Source organism: Podarcis gaigeae (genome assembly GCF_964106915.1).
Source record: "Podarcis gaigeae genome assembly, chromosome: 9".
In the NCBI taxonomy this organism is placed as follows: domain Eukaryota; kingdom Metazoa; phylum Chordata; class Lepidosauria; order Squamata; family Lacertidae; genus Podarcis; species Podarcis gaigeae.
Window position 1 is genome coordinate 66605432 of NC_139685.1, and position 20655 is coordinate 66626086.

Consider the following 20655-nt stretch of genomic DNA (forward strand, 5'->3'; position numbering starts at 1 on the left):
CAGCAACAGGTGACTTTGCAAGGGAGATGACATCAGTGGCAATTCGATTTGTTCCCCCCAAGAATTTGCAAATGCGGGCAATAGTGACCAGGAATGATGCATGCCGAATGCAACTTTTGCATTAAGGGAAAGGGAACTTTATTAGATTAGCATTGTAGAGACAGACCCACTAAAAACTAAAAGTGCCATGTTAGCTAATCATTACCCTGACAATAATTGTCACAAACAGAATTTCTTTATAGATTTTGGATGTTTCTTTTCAAACAAAAAGGCTTAGCAATTGTGAGCTAAAAGGATTTAAAAATTTAATCTTAAGGAGGAGATGTCCCCGAGTTCTGGGCTAAACAGCTTATAAAGGTCATAAAGAATTAACTTATCTTGCTGAATAAAGCCATTTTAATGCACTCTAAGCTACAAAGGAATCACTGCAGAAACCTTTAGGCCAGTGGTCCACTATATTTTTCTCTCATTAGTAAGGGCAGCAAATTTCTACATTTGGATTTTAACACTACAATTGTCTCTGATTCATTATTCTTCATGATTAAATAGAAGGAGAGCACGGAGCCAGCTGGGCAAGAATATTCTGTCCTTATTTCATTGAGTCATTTTGCAACTAAAATAGGAATGGGGAATGTGGAGAGCAGGAATAGAGTTGTTACTTCAAGCAATTCCACTGAGGAGGTGGTCAGGGGACGGTGGGACGGGGACCAAGCTGGCTCCAGGCCACAGGACTGGATTAACCCTTAGACTAAGTGCACAGTCTAAGTGCACAGACTTAGCACAGTTTTGCCCAGTTCTCCTACCTGAGATCTTCTTTAATGGCAAAAGTGAGCGCCAGGGCATCCCATCTTATACCAGGGCAGTTCTTGTGAGGCAATACTTCTTCCTCAAGTGGAAGAGTAGTGTTGGCAGCATATTTATGGAGGTAACTCCTGTTTGTCCAGGGTGATCCCATGTCCTGCTTTACAGAGTCTTCTGTTTGAAGGCATCCTCTGTTTGAAGGACTACCTGCTCTGAGATAGCTCCGTTGCTTTGAGCATGGCACTGATAACGCCAAGTTCACAGGTTCGATCCCCGCATGGGACAGCTGCATATTCCTGCATTTCAGGGGGTAGACTAGATGATATGGGAAGCGGGTGGCGCTGTGGTCTAAACCACTGAGCCTCTTGGGCTTGCCAATCAGAAGGTCAGCGGTTTGAATCCTTGTGACAGTGTGAGCTCCCATTGCTCTGTCCCAGCTCCTGCCGACCTAGCAGTTTGAAAGCACACCAGTGCAAGTAGATAAATAGGTACCACTGTGGCGGGAAGGTAAATGGTATTTCCATGCGCTCTGGTGTTCCATTGTGCTAGAAGCTGTTTAGTTCTTCTTCTATGACCCAGAAAGCTGTTTGTGGACAAATGGCAGCTCCCTCAGCCTGAAAGTGAGATGAGTGCCGCAACCCCATAGTCTCCTTTGACTGGACTTAACTGTCCAGGGGTCCTTTACCTTACCTAGTAGATGATCCTCAGATACCCTTCTGACTCTATGATGCTATGATAAGGAAGCCTAAGAATGGAGAGCAGAGCAGGGGCCTTGAAACTATTCAGTTAGCAATTGAATAGCAGACTGAGCAGACTCAGTGAGCATCTAAGTGGTGGTAGGATTTTTAATTTTTGCCCAAATGTTCACCACTATACATTTGTGGATGCTGATGTTCTTTCTTGGGAGCAAGAGGAAGAGCCTCCCAGCGGCCTTAGTGTTGGCCTGCAAAGGGTCGCAAGGCCAGCTGGCTAGCCCCAGCTGGGTCATCTCCTTCCAGCCGTCCTGTTGCGAAGACCCATCAGCCTCTGCTCCAATGTACATCAGTGACCCAGGTTTCAAAGCTATTTCAGCAGAGCAAACTGCGCACACAGAATAGGCGTGAGGCTTGTGGAAGCATACTACAACTATGGATTTATTCATCATAAATCAGGACAAAGAAACATGTCGTCTCTCTCTTTTTCTTCTCAGAGAGAAGCAAAAGCAATAGACAACGGAAGTTCCCAGCAAGCTGTGCTGGAATGTAAACAGACATGTGACACGCAACAGTTCCATGCCTGCTCCTTAAGGTGGAATGGAAATCTCAACACTTAGATCACCTGGCTTACGACATTGGTCAGAGTGTGTTTCTGTTCAGCTCTGGCGTCCCAAGTAATGGGCAGTTGGAGCGAAATATTCTTTCATGCAGAGAAGGGAGAAGCAAGCTGCCTACAGTTCCTCCTTACCTAGCCGAACGATGGAGCAAGGTTGGACTTTCTCTTGCCATGATTTTCTTTCTGGGGAATGTGGGGCAGTAGCAGAGCTAGTGTAGGGCTCCCAGTTAGGATATGCTTCCCAGTTGGAGCAAAGACTATTGTTTTTTGTATTTGTATTTGGCCACTGAGAGGCTACTCTCCCTGCTTCCCAGGCAAATGAGAGACCAGCCTAACTAGTAAAGAAAAGTAACATTTGCTTTCCTCTTTCCTCCTCATACTTTTTTTCTTTTTATATTGTGTTATCGTAGGGTGTGGGGTTGGGCTTTTTTCCTTACTACTAAGGGTGGAACATCAATGTGTAAAATCAACAATAATGCTTTGAAACAAGCAACAAACACAGAAAAAGGAAGAGTTGAATGGGGGGAGGGGGAATAGTATCTGAGCTTCCATTGCCTGGAACAAAATATAGATATTCAAACTTGCCTTTTGAAACTGAAGGCAAATGTTAGAATTCCAAAACATTCAATGTTAGATTTGGGTGGGTGAATCACTACATTGACCAAAAGTTTTTTTCTGAGTTTCCCAATTTAGTGGAAAGTTATTCCACATGTTAAAGATTCCTTTTTAAAATCCAAATATGTTCAGGAAATCTTATTATTAAGAGGAGGTTTGAAGTCAATTGCATTATTCCTACTTAGTATTCCTAGTATAAGAAAAGGCTTACAGCACTGGATAGCAGATTAAAAAAGAGAGAAAGAGGAAACTTTGGGATGGATATATCCTCTTATGGTTGCAATTTCTCCTCATTTTGATTAGAACAGCCTCACACCAACCATATTATTTATTGCAGATTAAATCAAGGGGAGGGCTCATCCTTCATGTCCTCTCTTAATCACAATGATGACAATACGAATTTGACATGGTGCTGATCTCCATGCAATGGAATCTTTGATCAAGCTTTAATTTCCTAAGATCTGGACATTTTAATCTCCATCTTTAAAACATGTCATTAAGACCTAAAATGAAAGGGGCAATTCAACCTTAGAGGTAAAAGCTCAATAAGTAGCACCTTAGGGCTGGCCCCCACACTTTTCCTAGGGGGGAAGTGCCAGCAAAATTGCACAAATTGCTGTCAGTCATCTTTTTTAGTCATCCAGCTCATGAGTCAGGCTAGCCCAGGCAGCTAACAGGACCAGTGGTCAGGGATGATGGGAGTTGTAGTCCCAAAACATCTGGAGGGCTGAATTTGCCTATGCCTGGGCTATCCCATGCAAATTCATACTCAAGGATGGGTCAAGAATGCTTATATAGATGGAAAAGTCCTAGGCCTGGGAAGAAATGGCCTTAGCTGCACTGATACAAGCAGAGAATATCCCAGGGGTTGCCAACTTTTTGAGGGCACATTTGCAAAATGGATAAACTATTGTGGGCACCACACAACACATCCACCTAACGCAACCTATCGTCCACGACTGGACCTAATGGTCAGGGGTCCCTTTACCTTTACCTAAGCCCCATTTAGTGGGACTTACACAAGCAAGCATCCTCCTAATAAGATGCAGTTACCAGCTTTCCAGGCTGGTAAAGGGACCCCTGACCATTAGGTCCAGTCGTGGCCGACTCTGGGGTTGCGGCGCTCATCTCGCTTTACTGGCCGAGGGAGCCAGGGTACAGCTTCCGGGTCATGTGGCCAGCATGACTAAGCTGCTTGATGACACGGTGAACCAGAGCAGCGCACCAAAACGCCGTTTACCTTCCCAACGGAGCGGTACCTATTTATCTACTTGCACTTTGACGTGCTTTTGAACTGCTAGGTTGGCAGGACCAGGGACTGGGCAATGGGAGCTCACCCTGTCACGGGGATTCGAACCGCCGACCTTCTGATCGGCAAGTCCTAGGCTCTGTGGTTTATTTTTTTAAAAAAAAATATTTTTTATTCATTTTCACAAATATAACAAAATAAAAACATAACATAACATACAATGACATAACATAACATACTAAAACATAACATACAATAACATACATAACACGACTTCCCCTAGCCTTCCCTTCACTGCACCCTTATTTTTTTAAGACAGCATTTCTAGCAATCCTTCATTCCAATTCATAACTGATTCTCTTTATATTTTATTTAAATTTAAGATTTAACAGCTATAATTCTCTATCTTATATCCCTTGACATTTTAGCATTCCGAAATTTTACAACAGTTCCTAAGATAAACTTTAAATTTTCTCCAGTCCTCTTCCACCGTCTCTCTCCTCTGGTCACGGATTCTGCCGGTCATCTCTGCCAATCCCATAAATTCTGTCACCTTGGTCTGCCATTCTTCCAGAGTGGGTAGTTCTTGCTTCTTCCAATATTTTGCTAGTAGAATTCTTGCTGCTGTGGTTGCATACATGAAGAATGTTCTGTCTTCCTTTGGTACCATTTGGTCGACCATGCCCAGGAGAAAAGCCTCTGGTTTTTTAGCAAATGTCCGCTTAAGAATTTTCTTCATTTCATTATAGATCATTTCCCAGTAGGCCTTAATCTTTGGGCAGGTCCACCAAAGGTGATAAAAAGTTCCTTCACGTTCATTACACTTCCAGCAATTATTATTGGGCAAATGATATATCTTTGCTAGCCTGGCTGGGGTCATGTACCACCTATAGATCATTTTCATTATATTCTCTTTTAAGGCAGTGCATGCCGTAAATTTAATGCCTGTGGTCCATAACCTTTCCCAGTCCGCAAACATAATGTCATGACCAATATCTTGTGCCCATTTAATCATCGCTGATTTAACTGTTTCATCTTGGGTGTTCCATTTCAGCAGCAAATTATACATTCTAGACAAATTCTTAGTATTGGGCTCCAATAGTTCCGTTTCTAACTTTGACCTCTCCTTCTGAAATCCTACTTTCCTGTCTTGCTTAAACGTTTCATTAATCTGCTGGTGATGTAACCAGTCTCTGACTTTAGGTTTTAATTTCTCCAAGCTCTGTAATTTGAGCTTTTCACCATCATATTCCAAAATTTCACTGTATTTTGGCCAGTCTGAATCCATATTAAGTTTTTTTACCGCTTTAGCTTCCAGGGGTGACAACCACCTGGGGGTTTTATTTTCCAACAAATCTTTATAACGATTCCATACATTAAACAATGCTTTCCTGACAATATGGTTTTTAAAGCCTCTATGCACTTTTACCTTGTCATACCATAAATATGCATGCCAACCGAAGTTGTTATCATATCCTTCTAGATCTAAAATGTCTGTATTCTCAAGAAGTAGCCATTGCTTCAGCCAGCAAAAAGCTGCTGCTTCATAATAAAGTCTTAAGTCCGGCAGGGCAAAGCCCCCTCTATCCTTTGCATCAGTTAGAATCTTAAATTTTATTCTGGGCTTTTTGCCCTGCCAGACAAAATTAGATATATCTTTCTGCCACTTCTTGAAACAGTCCATTTTGTCCAAAATTTGTAATGTCTGAAATAAAAACAACACTCTCGGCAATACATTCATCTTAATAACAGCAATTCGGCCTAACAAGGAGAGTCTTAACCTAGACCATATGTCGAGATCTTTCTTCACCTCCAACCAACATTTCTCATAGTTATCTTTAAATAGGTTCACATTTTTTGATGTTAAGTTCACCCCCAGGTATTTCACCTTTTTTGTTATTTCTAAACCGGTTTCTTTTTGAAAGCTATCTTTTTCCTCGATCGTTAAATTTTTCCCCAGCACCTTCGTCTTTTGTTTGTTTAATTTAAAACCTGCCACTTGACCAAATATTTCAATAAGTTCTAAAGCTCTTTTCGTACTGGCTTCTGGTTGTTGCAGAGTTAAAACTAGATCATCTGCAAAAGCTCTTAACTTATAATGTTTAGTTCCGAGTCTTATCCCTTCTACCAGCTGGTCCCTTCTGATCATGTTCAATAATACCTCCAGGACAGATATAAATAATAGAGGGGATATTGGGCATCCCTGTCGTGTCCCTTTTTCTATTGGAATCTCATCCATAACCATACCGTTCACAATTAATTTAGCCTTTTGTTCAGAGTATATTGCACTTATACCATTTTCAAAGTTATGGCCTACCCCCATCCCATGGAGATTCCTCTTTAGAAAGGTCCAACAAATATTGTCAAAGGCTTTCTCCGCATCCACAAAGATCAGCACTGCTTTTCTGTTTATCTCCATCTCCAGGAGTTCTAATATATCTATAATATTTCTCACATTGTCTGACATATATCTCCCTGGGAGAAAGCCTGTTTGGTCTTTATGAATCTCCTCTGATAACACTTTTTTAAATCTTTTTGCTAAAATTTCTGCAAAAATTTTATAATCCACATTTAAAAGTGATATAGGGCGGTAGTTCTTAACTTGGTGTTTCTCAGTTTCTGACTTTGGTATAAGTGAGATGAATGCCTCTTTCCACGATTCGGGAGCCTTTTTCCCCTCTAAGATTTGGTTGCATACTTCCTTCAATGGTTGTATTAACCATTCCTTCAATGCTTTGTAGTATCTGGCCGTCAGTCCATCTGGTCCTGGTGATTTTCCCAGTTGCATTTTTTGGATGGCACCCTCTATTTCTTGGTCTGTAATTTTCTCATTTAAAGTCCTCTTGCTTTTTTCAGAAATCTTTGAAAGTCCATATTTTTTAATGAATTCTTCAATCTCTTGTTCTTTCTTTGGCCCTTGAGCATATAACTTTTTGAAATAACTTTGGAAACAATTGCTAATCTCGTTTGGTTTATTGATAAATTTACCATCCACTTCTAGGGATGTCACGGTGTTCAGCTTTTGTCTCTTTTTCAGTTGCCATGATAGCAATTTCCCACATTTATCTGCTGATTCAAATGATTTTTGCCTCATTTGTTTTATTTTCCATTCTATCTCCTCGTTCACCAGTTCCATATATTGAGTCTGATAGTACTTTATTTCTCTTAGAATCTCCTGAGATTTAGGTTTAGACCTCAATTTCTTCTCTCCTTCTTTTATTTGATTCCAGATTTTTTCCTTCTTCTCATTCTGTTGTTTCTTCTTTATGGAGTTTTGCTGAATCAGGAAGCCTCGCATCACGGCCTTGCTTGCATCCCATATTATTCTTCTTTCCACCTCTGATCTTAAATTTATCTCGAAATAGTCCTTCAATGTCTTTTGGGCCTTTTTGTAGATTGTTTCATCTTTAAACAGGGTGTCATTCATTCTCCATCTGAAGGTTCCAGTTGTTGTCAGCTTCATTTCCATCTTTACTGCATTATGATCGGAACAAGTTTTTGGGCAGATTTCTGTCTTTTTAACCCTTGGTGCCAGATTACTGGAAATCCATATTTGGTCAATCCTGGTCCATGTCATTTTTGCTTCAGAGAAGAAGGTCCCCTCTCTTTCTAGAGGGTTCCTTGTTCTCCAGATATCAATCAAGTCCATGGTGTCAGTCAGTTCAAAAAAGGTCTTTGGCAGTCTCCCATCCTTGGAAATCGTTTGTCTCTGCACTTTATCCATGTTTGTGGAGACTACTCCGTTCATATCGCCCATAAATATTATTTTAAAGTCCATAAAATCCATTAACGTCTCATGCAACTTCTTAAAGAACATATATATATGATCAGTAACAAGACATGAAGGCTAGCAATCTCAACCCTACCATGTGGGAATCCCTTGCAGATGATCTCAGTGCCTGGAGGAAGACAGTCAGATCACGTATCCACAGAAGTGGCCAGAGGAGGAATGACCACTGGGAGAAACACAGAGAGAAGAAACACCATGGTGCATCTGCAGCAGCACAACTGGATGCTTTCATTTGCCCCAGCTGCAACAGAACATGTCTCTCCCATATCAGTCTCTACAGCCACAGCAGGCGCTGTAACTCTCTCCCCAAAAGGCATATCCATTGTCTCCCTTAACTGAAGATGCTGGAGGCTGACTGGAAAACTTCTGAACTGTTCTGCTAACCCACAGTGCCACCCGCGTAGTTGTAACCAAATCAGAGTGCTCAGCTGATTGCCAGAAGTAGCAACATGATGCAAATAAATGGATCTTAAGGTATCATAGATCTGAGCATCGCATTATTTCATCAGTGTATCTTAATATCTGTTTCCAAAACCAGATGGTAAGTCAACAATGACCCTTCTGTTCTCCCAAGTTGGCATCAATTAATGAAGTCAATGAATGCATGGTTTCAAAGGGAAATGGCGCTGAAAGTGAATTTCATGTGACTCAGCCTGAAATGCACACACACACACAAAAAAAAATACTTTCATCCAGATACCCACATGCGCTCATATGCACATTTACATTGCAAGTAAATAGGGGGACCATTCTGGGGGCTGGCAAATTCTGTATACATTCCTGAGATCCCATACCTTGAACGGATTAAAGTGTTGTGGTGAAAATGTTTGTTTTTCAAACAGCGCTCCCATATCTCAAGTTCATCTTGCAGAATATTAACATAAATATTATGCTAAAAATAACACTGAGCAGTACAACGAGTGGTTAGCTAATGAATTCGTAACCCGTAGCAAAACATCATTTAAAAATACTATGAGTAATACTTAACATGAATCCTTTCCAGAGCCATTTGCAAGATATGAACAATTTTCTAAAATAATGGTAGAACTGGCTGGTTTCCAGATTGTACATCTGTTCCAAGATTTAAAAGGAAATAGGTTTTGTAGCACAGAGAAAGCTGAATTCATTTTGTAGGGATAATATAGAGTTTTTTTCAGATAACCTGAGAAATAATTCATATGTAAAGAAGCTGAAGAACCTTCCCTGTAATTCCAGCGCCCCATGAAATTTTGCAGGAAGATTAGCAGAATTGAGGTGTCTTTTTATTTTTAGTTAAATATTTATAAACCACACACTTACAGGAAAATATAACAAGCTGGTATGCAAGGTAAAATGCAATACTACAATAACATCAGTAAAAATAAAATCAAAAACATACAGTATCCATAAAAAACTGGGTGGTGGAAAACAGCACATTCCAAAGCCTGGCTGAACAATACAGTTTTCAAAAGCTGTCAAAAGAAAGCGGGGTGACTTCTGCTGTTGGCAAGGAGCAGGGATGACTTCCATTGGCAAGGAGTTCCACAGGATTGGGGCTACCTCACTAAATCCCCAGTCCCTGGTAACGGAAGCTCAGGGGCACAAGGGACCCGCAAAAGAGCCCAGTCAGAAGATCTCAGTGATCTAGATGATGATGATGATGATAGATATTTATATCCTACCTTCTTCCCAGACAGGGACTGAAGGCAGCTTACAGATAAAAATGTTGTTGTTTAGTCGTGTCCGACTCTTCGTGACCCCATGGACCAGAGCACGCCAGGCACTCCTGTCTTCCACCGCCTCCCGCAGCTTGGTCAAACTCATGCTGGTAGCTTCGAGAACACTGTCCAACCATCTCATCCTCTGTTGTCCCCTTCTCCTTGTGCCCTCCATCTTTCCCAACATCAGGGTCTTTCCCAGGGAGTCTTCTCTTCTCATGAGGTGGCCAAAGTATTGGAGCCTCAGCTTCAGGATCTGTCCTTCCAGTGAGCACTCAGGGCTGATTTCCTTCAGAATGGATAGGTTTGATCTTCTTGCAGTCCATGGGACTCTCAAGAGTCTCCTCCAGCACCATAACTCAAAAGCATCAATTCTTCGGAGAACAGCCTTCTTTATGGTCCAGCTCTCACTTCCATACAGATAAAAATAAGAACAGCTTAAAACATAGGGGTGGGAACAATCATTAAAATAAACAATTAAACGCTGAAAGAATTAGTAATGTCTTGGATTAAGGGAGAAGAACAAGAAGCAGGAAGGAGGAAGTGCGGCAGATAACATGCCCTCTAGCACTGGAGTGAGGGAAATCGGAAAATGACCTCGATAGAGGCTGCGCTCCCTCTCACTTGCACCTTCACCCACTGCTTTCAGCCACTGCTACTGCAGCCTCCACCACAGTCACCAATGTACTTCCAGAAGTTGGCGCCACTTCTGGAAGTGCAGTGCCAGCTTCTGGAAGTATGCCAATGTGGTGTAGTGGTTAAGAGCAGTGGACTCGTAGTCTGGTGAATCGGGTTCGCTTCCCTGCTCCTCCACATGCAGCTGTTGGGTGACCTTGGGCTAGTCACACTTCTTTGAAGTCTCTCAGCTTCACTCACCTCACAGTGTTTGTTGTGGCGGAGGAAGGGAAAGGAGAATGTTAGCTGCTTTGAGACTCCTTAGGGTAGTGATAAAGTGGGATATCAAATCCAAACTACACTTCTTCTTCTTCTTCAGCTAGAAAGCCACAATGGAGTTTGGAAGAAGAGTGGCAACACATGAAGCAAGGTAAGTTTCACTTCCATTTTTCATTTCTGCGCTCTGCTGTGAGCCAACTAACTTGCTCCACAGGGTAAGATGAAAAAACGCATGTCGTTTGGTCCTGTGTTCTGGCATGGCCAGAGCACAGGGGCCAAAATGGGGTTGGGATCAGAAGCCAGGGCAGCTTCTGTAAATCCAGAATGTCCTGCTTAAAACGGGAGACTTGCCCAGTATGAGATAAAGGGTCTTCCTACTGTGTCCATTAGCACCTCATTTCCCCAGACCCTTCCCTCCTTTTACCACAAGAAGACATCTTCACAGTGTTTCAAAGATGACTGGAGAACAGCATTTCAAATTTCGGAGAAGTGCAAATTTCAAAGGCTGGTTGTGTTTCGGTGCACATCTTGTTTCATAAAGTGTGAATTTGGTAGCTCTGCTTTGAAATGTAAATTGATCCAATTTTTCCCATCCCTACCTGTCTGTGTGCCTGCTCAGTCTGCTCTCCAGGTAAAATCTGTCAAAGGGCATCTTCAAAGCCTCTGTTACTCTCCCTCGCTAGGCTTCCTCCATGCTTTTGTTTCTGAAGGCACCTTTTTTTCTGCAAGAAAAGCGCTGGTTAAACATGTGGCACTTACTGTAACAACTTCATGATGTTACAGCTTTAGCCAGGGAGGGCAGGATACAAATAATTTAGTAGTAGTAGTAGTAGTAGTAGTAGTAGTAGTAGTAGTACCAGCACCATTTTTTCTAGAACAAAAGCACTGGGCTTTCTTATCTTCAAACCAAACTTGGGTCAGCCCATCAAACAGGGGACTGTCCTCTGTAAAGTAGGACACAGCACACACACACCCCCTGTTTCCAGCAGCTTCTTAAAAGTCACTTTTTAGATTTGCCTGCCCTGGTCCAAATGAGCCTGCCACCTCCGAGGCAAAGCACCTCTGAGCAAAACCACTTAATCTTTTCAAATGAATTTCTCTGATCAGATCCGCTGTCCTCCACCCCACCCCCTTTTATTTAAATTATCATATAGGCCATGCTATAGCTCTGCTGTGTAAACAGGAGAAACAATTCTCTCTCAGCTCCCCTTAAGAGACACCAGTATATAAATAGTACTGGTGTTGGGCACCAGGTTTTTTTTTTCCTTCTTCTTCCCCCTCCTCAGAATACAAGAAGGTCAGGGAAAACATTTTCCTTTGAAATGAAAAAGGAGGCCAAAACAAGAATTTTAATAACAGACTTGACACAAGAGCAGCGTAATACCGGCATGAATTACACTTGGTACTAAGCTTTTATTGGCAGCCTTAGATTGCTTTGTTCCTGTCCCTGACATAATATTCAAGGCAAGGGTTTATGTTTGCCCAGAACTGGGTTGTTCACCAGAGTCCATGCAAATCAAACACTTGATTTATGCACCGTTCCATTGGAGGGTGTAACATTAAATTTAATTTTGTAAGGGATGCCTGAGGCTCCACAATGCCCCGGGCTGACATTGTGAACTAGGCAGAGAGGTGCAGGGGAATTCATTACTGTTTCCAATATGCGAAAATGCTGCATTTGAATGAAACATTTGTCTCTTGTCAGAAGGGAGTAATGTCTGTTCTTTGTGCGCACACATGCGCACGCACACTCACAAAACTTCTCTCACTTCCACTTTTGGCTTTATTGCTAGTTCAGCAAACTGGGGACTGGGATGATGGGTGTAGCTTCTTGGGGAAACGAGGAAAGGGTTATATCATCTTCTTAAGGGTGGGTTGGCAACATGGAATGTGGCTCTCTGGAATACAGGTGTATGGGACTGCCTGGTATTCAGGGCTGGCTCCAGTGGGCGCCATGTTTGGACATTTTCCAGGCCCCAAAACCAACACAGACTCACTACCCTAAGAGGGCTACCACTACTTTTCCACTTTAAAGTCCTCTGTTAATCCAAGTTGAATTTAAAGCTAAGCAACCCTAAGAAGATGGGATGCGGGTGGCGCTGTGGGTTAGACCACAGAGCCTAGGACTTGCTGATCAGAAGGTCGGTGGTTCGAATCCCTGGGACGGAGTGAGCTCCCGTTGCTCGGTCCCTGCTGCTGCCAACATAGCAGTTCAAAAGCATGTCAAAGTGCAAGTAGATAAATAGGTACCGCTCCAGCGGGAAGGTAAACAGCATTTCTGTGCGCTGCTCTGGTTCGCCAGAAGTGGCTTAGTCATGCTGGCCACATGACCTGGAAGCTGTACACCAGCTCCCTCAGCCAGTAAAGTGAGATGAGCGCCGCAACCCCAGAGTCGGTCACAACTGGACCTAATGGTCAGGGGTCCCTTTACCTTTACCTAACCCTAAGAAGGGAGAGCAGAAGGGGTGAGAAAGTTGCCTATCAACAGTGAGCACCTAAGCAGGAGACTAAGCAGGCACACACAGATAACCTGGCAGTCTTCCCCAATATGGCATGGAATGTAGTATTTCTATTTAAGTTAGAGCAACTATTTCTCCAATCGCAACTATGCATTTAAATTAGCACGTGCACATTTTACGCAGATCGATGTCTTGTTCTTCTTTTTGGTAAAGCCATTTCCCATTCCCTGGGAGATGTCATCGTAGGCTGGGAGCAAGCCCTCCCCACACGTGCAGGGCGGGATCGCCCCAGCGCCATTAAATGGTCCTCAGCCACATCACCCTTAGGCCGTCCAATTCGGATGGTCCAGGGGCGTGGCGCAGTCTATTTAAACTGCCCACGGCTGAGGACTCACCCCTGTTTTTCTCCCTGCTCGGTGACCCTGGAGGAGTCCCTAGTTGATGTGCATCAGCAGGGCTCCCCCCAATGGTGGTTAACCCTTCCAAGACTCCTGCAGATGGGCAGGAGTCAGATATAGTCATGTGGTTTCCAATGCCTAAGCCAATAGCACTCACATTCTGTAACCAATAAAATTGTGGCCTTTTTCACCCATTAACCAAAAATACTGTTTCATGTGTCTTCATTCCATTCCCCTAGAGGGTTTGGGACCTTACCACGCAATGTAAGTGTAAAGGTAAAGGTAAAGGGATCCCTGACCATTAGATCCAGTCACAAACGACTCTGGGGTTGTGGCACTCATCTCGCTTTATTGGCCGAGGGAGCTGGCATAGAGCTTCCGGGTCATGTGGGCAGCATGACTAAGACGCTTCTGGCGAGTCAGAGCAGTGCACGGAAACGCCGTTTACCTTCCCACTGGAGCGGTACTTATTTATCTAATTGCTCTTTGATGTGCTTTCAAACTGCTAAGTTGGCAGGAACAGGGACCGAGCGACGGGATGTCACCCCGTTGTGGGGATTCAAACTGCCGACCTTCTGATCAGCAAGTCCCAGGGTCTGTGGTTTAACCCACAGCGCCACCCGCGTCCCTCAGTGTAAGTGTACGCAATGCCAATTTAATATCTAATAAAGATTGGCCATCTAAGAAGGCTTTGGGTTGTTCTGTCTCCCCAGATGAGCGCTGGAAATATATAAATACTGCAAGAAGGCAGGTACTGGTCACCCTGTTGCAGAATTTCACAAGCCCCTGGAGAATCACAAAAAAAAACTTTAACAGAAGGGTATCAAGGTCACTCTGGAGTATAGACTCCCACGAAGCAGCCTAATAATGCACTTCAAATCTGAGCCTTTTGTCTTGCCAAACCCTGATAGACTCTTGATCTGAAATGTTGAAGCTATTTTCTTTGTTCAGCTAATGAATGGTATGGTGATGAATACACATAAGGTAAAATTGATCCACTTAATTCATCATTTGTACATATGTATGGATCCGAGCCCTTATAAATGGATCCTGGGATTAAAGACCCACGTCTGCTCTCCTGAGCTGCTCAGGAAAAACGTAAATGCACTGTGGGGAATTGTGTCCCTTGGCTGTCTTAATTTTAAAAGATTGACCTGTACCTTGTGTTCTTTTTGGAAGAGAAAAAAAAAAGAGGCAAGAGGTGCCTACGCGCACACACAGCCTGTTCACACTATGTTTTAGGTCAGTGGTTCTCAAACAGTGTGAAACACACATTGGTGTGACAGGAGAGGATGGCAAGTGTGGCAGGAAGATTCAAGGACAATCAAAGAAACATTTAAACATTTCATTATTATTATTATTATTATTATTATTATTAGTGGTAGTGGTAGTATTAGTATTAGCTGCCCATTTGACTGGGTCGCCCCATCCACTCTGGGTGACTTCCAACAAAATATTAACACACAAAAGACTTCAAACTTTAAAAAACCTCCCTGCACAGGGCTGCCTTCAGATGTCTTCTAAAAGTCAGATAGATGTTTATTTCCTTGACATCTGATGGGATAGTATGGTATTTTATAGTTGTTGTTTTTAAATTTGCAGAATATGGATAGGTATAGAGTTTGTTTGCCTCAAATTAGACCTAATATAAATGAGATTATCTGGCAAAAGCGACCTCACACCTCTCATTGAGTTTTTATACATACTTAAGAGGCTCATTTATAATTATATTTTGGGAATGATTCATGTTCTCACGTAACTGCATTGTTTTACAATTTCTGGATGTCCCGTGATCATATTATAAAGTAGTTGTGTTCTAAGTTATAGACCAAGCACTGCTGGGTGTTGTTACTTTTTGTTTTCCGAAGTCTTGCTTATCATTAAAAAAAAAAAAATGGTGCGGTGCGAGCAAATTTTTATTCTGAAAGTGTGGCCCAGAGGAAAAAAAAGTTTGAGAACCACTGTTTAAGGTGCATGGCTGTGATATTACTGTATGGAGAAGACATGCCATTTACATGGGGTTTATTTAGGCTTATTAAGAATACATCTTTCTATAACAGTTAGCTGATTTTAACATTTTTATATGATTTTTACTGTATGTTTTTGTTTTAAAACACTTGTGTGTGTATGTGAGTCCGTGAGTGTGATCAGATCCATGTGTGCAAATTTTCCCTCTTAAATGACAGAGGCAAATAAATCATGCCAATTGTACATTGAAGTCGTGAAATGGACTACAATGCTTTATTTATTTATTTAAAGTTTGACATATGGAAAGAAACTGGAGATTTGGTCTTGATCCAGCTCAACTACCTTCTCCTTTGGCTCCCCCCCCCCAAAAAAAATCACTCCATCATGTTTGCCATACACTTTGCCATATATGCAAAGGCCCTTCATTCATATCATTAGCTAGGATCCTTAATGACAGAGCTGACTTTTCTCCACGTCGTTCCTCTCATAATCTAATCCATTTACATCTTGCCTGCCTAATCCATATTTCCTGTCCAAATATTCACCCAGTACGGTGTGTCAGTTTTCTCAGAGCTTAAGGCACCATCTAATCAAAGACACACACACACCCCACAGCCTCTTTAAAATGCATAGGGTGAAGGGACTGAGCACTAAAGGTTCCAGAACATCCTTGACTTTGAATCATCTGGCTTCCCCAGGTCTATCACAGACCTTTTACACTTCCATTAACATAGCACAACCCCCACTTCTTCCTCTCCCACCTCGACCCCCTCTTTGAATTCACGGCAAATACATGGGTCACAACTGCTTCAAACCTCATTATATAAATATTGATTTCAATAAGGAAATCAATAGGCTCACAGAAGCAGCATTTCTTAAAAATGTTTTTAAAAGCTCTATATTTCACAGCTGCTTTTGAGCTTTTTTTTAAACAGGGGGCAGCTCGAACTCCCATGCAATATAGTGCAGTTTAATAGCAATGGCAGCACTTGTGAGTCTATGGCCTTCAATGGAGTTTGCTAGCCCATGGGTTTTATGGGAGAGAGTTCTAAGCATATCTGTGTCACTAGGGGTGGGGGTTTTTTTTTGGGGGGGGGAGAAATTCAATTCAGTTCACATTTAAAGGCAAACCTACCCAATCTGAGAACCGAAAAACAGCCATCCTTCAAAATTCACCACTCTCCGAATTTTGCGAGGCAATTCTCCAGCCAAATTTTGTGCGCAGAAATGTAGACCTGAGGGTTACATGTGCATGTAGATTCATATATGGATGGAAATAACACCCAAAAATGCATTTGACCAAGAGGGGGAATGGCTTTGCAAGAATCAGTGTATTGGGCAAAATTGCATACGAAGAGAAAAGGCTCTTAGGAGAAATTCACACTAAAATCTTGCTGAATTTTCCTGAGATCTTCTTTAAAAAGATTGCAGGTTAATGTGGAGAACTGAACTTTGACAGGGATTATAGCATCCTCCTTCGGAGTCTGAGTGTAGCCCTTGTAGAACTCAGCAGGGAGGAAGATGCAGACAAAGTTAGCGTAAGTTGGATCTGCCTTTCATTGTCTCTGCCTCCACCTGACTATTGGGCTTTCAATGGGCACCAGTCGCCGCTTGACTCTATTAATACTGTCTTTTGAGACACCTACAACAGTCACATCCACACATCAAGAATATTTTTTTAAAAACCCACACACTTTCGTGGTGCCAAACGCCTTTCGTTTCCTTTCCATGCTTTAATTGCATTACATAAACTTAAACCATGTTCTCAATTTTCATTCTCTGATTATTATGCACGCCGCCTCTGGCACAGAGCTGAGCAGGAAGAGGCAGTAAATCTCTGCGGCTGAAACTTGGTTGAAAATGCACATAATTACACATATTAAAACAAGACCTAAGTCGTTCCCAGCGTCTGCTCCGTACATCCTCCTCCGTTGGCTACCCTGAGGCAATGGTGGCCAGAAAAACACTGCATAGGAAGAAACAAACTTCTTCTAAATATAGGGCATCTCGTAAAACAGCCACACAAGTAGTTTGATGAACAGCACTTGAAAGCCACAAGTGTGGTGTGCTGCTAGGGTACCAATGGCTGTTGTATGCCAACACAAGTTCAGATCCTTGCAGTAAAACAATGGGCCGCATCTAACAGGAGCAAGGTCCATCCGTGACTCTGTGCCAAGGGTGCACTCAAGCTTTATGCCAACCTTCGACTGGATGAAGCCTGACTAGATTTTGGAAGTAGTTGGCGCTGTGGGTTAAACCACAGCCTAGGACTTGCCGATCAGAAGGTCGGTGGTTTGAATCCCCGTGATGGGGTGAGCTCCCGTTGCTCAGTCCTTGCTCCTGCCAACCTAGCAGTTCGAAAGCACGTCAAAGTGCAAGTAGATAAATAGGTACCGCTCCGGCAGGAAGGTAAACAGCATTTCCGTGCGCTGCTCTGGTTCACCAGAAGAGGCTTAGTCATGCTGGCCACATGACCCGGAAGCTGTACGCCAGCTCCCTTGGCCAATAAAGCAAGCTGAGCACCGCAACCCCAGAGTCAGTCACGACTGGACCTAATGGTCAGGGTCCATCATTACGTTTACCTTTATCACACACGCAGGGCCTCTCCACTAAGTGCTGAGATGCACAAAGGATGGTCGTGGATGGTGGGAGGTGGAGTCCAACAACTTTTGTAGGGCAACAGACTCCCCAGCCCCAATCCAACCCATTAGACATCTTCCTCTGAAGATCCAATACAGTGGTACCTCGGTTTTTGAACATAATCCATTCCAGAAGTCCGTTCGAGTTCCAAAATGTTCAAAAACTGAAAACTGTAAGCGGATGCCTCAAAACGGAAGCCTCAATAGAGAAGCCATGTTTCCTGTTCGACTTCCAAGGCGCATTTGAAAACTGAGGCATTTACTTCCGGGTTTTCGGCATTTGAGTTCTGAAGCGTTCAACTACGGAGGCGTTCGAAACCTGAGGTACTACTGTACAGTCATACCTCGGGTTGAAGTAGCTTCGGGATGAATATTTTTGCATTGCACTCCGTGGCGACCCAGAAGTAATGGAGCGCGTTACTTCCGGGTTTCGCTGCTCACACATGCGCAGAAGCTCAAAATGGCATCACGCGCATGCGCAGAAGCAGCAAAACATGACCCGCGCATGCGCAGACACACAGTCACGTATTATGTTTACTTTGGGATGCAAACAGGGCTCTGGAACAGATCCCGTTCATATCCAGAGGTACCACTGTATGCCTTTTCCTCTGTTGACCATAAGCTTATCTGCCACTAGGGATGGGTGAAGCTGTCAGTCCTGGTTTCTCTCAGTTTCTCATTTTTCCAAGTTCAGACACTGGCCATGGAATGCTGGCCCCATTTGGGGGAAGGGGGGATTGAAAACCAGGGAGGGATGAGATAGAGTGTGATGGAAGAGTTGCGACTGGATGACTGGAAACATGAGCTGGAATACTAGAAACCTACACCACAGTCCCTCTTGTTATTCCTGCTGGTAAATGTATATAGTACAGTGGTACCTTGGGTTACGGACATTTCAGGTTACAGACGCTTCAGGTTACAGACTCTGCTAACCCAGAAATAGTACCTCAGGTTAAGAACTTTGCTTCAGGATGAGAACAGAAATCGCGCAGCGGTGGTGCAGCAGCAGCAGGAGGCCCCATTAGCTAAAGTGGTACCTCAGGTTAAGAACAGTTTCAGGTTAAGAACGGACCTCCAGAACAAATTAAGTTCTTAACCCAAGGTACCACTGTAGTGGGGTCAGTTTTACACCCAGAGAGACGCATCAGTCCACATAATGAGAGAAAGATCACACTGCAGAACAGCCTTCCAAGCAGAACTTCATGCTTTTTTGCTGTAGAAAGCTGACGCCTACCATTGTTTTGTGGAGCGGACCAGTATTAAAACTCTCTGCGTGTACCATCTGGAACCTACCCCAATAGTGGAATGCAATGCTCCATTAACAAAGTTCCCAGTTCCTTCCAGTGTAAATATACTGGAATGTTTCTTCAAAACTAGCATTTTTCCTGCTGCTCTCTCAAACAGAATTATAATGAAAACACAGGCATCTTGCCGACAGTTCCAGCCAGAAAACAATGAGAACTGAGCTTATTCTTTCAGATTTATGGAAGACCTAGCTGCCTTCTTACATTAGTTGGACAGACATTTGCAACAGATTTTTTTGAAAGGCCATCTTCTTTGCACTGAAAGAGCAGCGTGTCTTAGCCTGGTCCAAGGTCATTTGTTACATTACAAGCTTGGTCACTTTCAGCCTGAATCCCATCTTATTGGTGCCGCATGTTTACCAACAATAACCACTTAGGTGTGGTAGAAGCTCTCAGGGCCGCCACATCAACTTTAGTGTTACAATGTGCTCTACAAGGGGGAAGAGAGGGCTATTGATGGCTACTAGCTATGTTCTGCTTCCATGGTTGGAAGCTATAAAGCTTCTGAATATCAGTTTCTGGAAATCACAGGATGGGAAACCCTCTTTGCTCAGGTCCTTATGGAGGGTTTCCAACAGGTATCTGGTTGTCCTATGTGAGAACAGGGTGCTGGACTGGGTGGGCCCTTGGCCTGACCCAACAGGTTCTACTTAGGTTTTTAGCTATAGGGCTGTGGGTGGCACTGTGGTTTAAACCGCAAGGCCTAGGACTTGCCGATCAGAAGGTCGGTGGTTCGAAACCCCGTGACAGGGTGAGCTACGTCTGTGACTGGACCTAATGGTCAGGAGTCCCTTTACCTTTACTGTTGGACTCAATCCTTTAATAAAGTGATGCCATTTTCCTTAGCTCAAGTTTGGGGGAAACCGTTTCAACTCTTTGGAGAAACTTTCTGGGGCCCACATGCTAGTAGTAGGTGGGCCAAAAGAGCAACAAATGGTGATTTTTTTCATTATGCAATAGTTTCTGCACACACACACACTGCTCTCTGTTCTTCATCCAGGCAAGCAAGAAGCTAATCAGAGATCAAAAAACACTCAAGGCAAAAACACTCAAGGAGGGTGCAGGTTAGGGCTGGTGAGAAATATGGCCTGGGGAGAGAGAGGTTGTGGCTGGGAAGAGTCCTGAAGGCCAGAGAGGTCAGATCCCTGGAAGGCCATATTTGATCCCTGGACCTGAAGTTCTCCATCCTTGTTTCAGCACCTTAATACAGCTGGATTCTCATGGCAAGCTGTTCCTCACTGCATGGACCTTCCACTTAGGACTCCTGCCGTCCCTAATTTGCTTTTGGGGAAGCTTGTTTCCATAATCCCCTTGGACTGGCCTCAAGAGCCTGTTTGGAGCAATGCTGTGAGGCAAAATGACCAGACATAATGACTTTCCAAGGTCCTTGTGATACCTTATTAACATTCTGTTAGCATAAGTCCTGACTTTATTATTGACTACATTGAATACACAATGCACTGACCTCTGCCTCCTGCAACTAAATCTCTTCCTGCAGATCTATCAAACTGATTTCATACCCAGAGGAAG

The 20655-nt window shown here is 43.2% G+C and overlaps 1 long non-coding RNA gene across 1 annotated transcript in view; it reads right to left on the reverse strand.

Moving 5' to 3' along the window:
* Positions 1-1402: 1402 nt before the first annotated feature.
* LOC310852918 overlaps positions 1403-20655 on the reverse strand; it is a 71395-nt gene continuing 52142 nt past the window's right edge. The window contains exon 3 of the long non-coding RNA XR_014568434.1: positions 1403-1486. This is a non-coding gene — a long non-coding RNA (uncharacterized lncRNA). The remainder of the gene's footprint in view (positions 1487-20655) is intronic.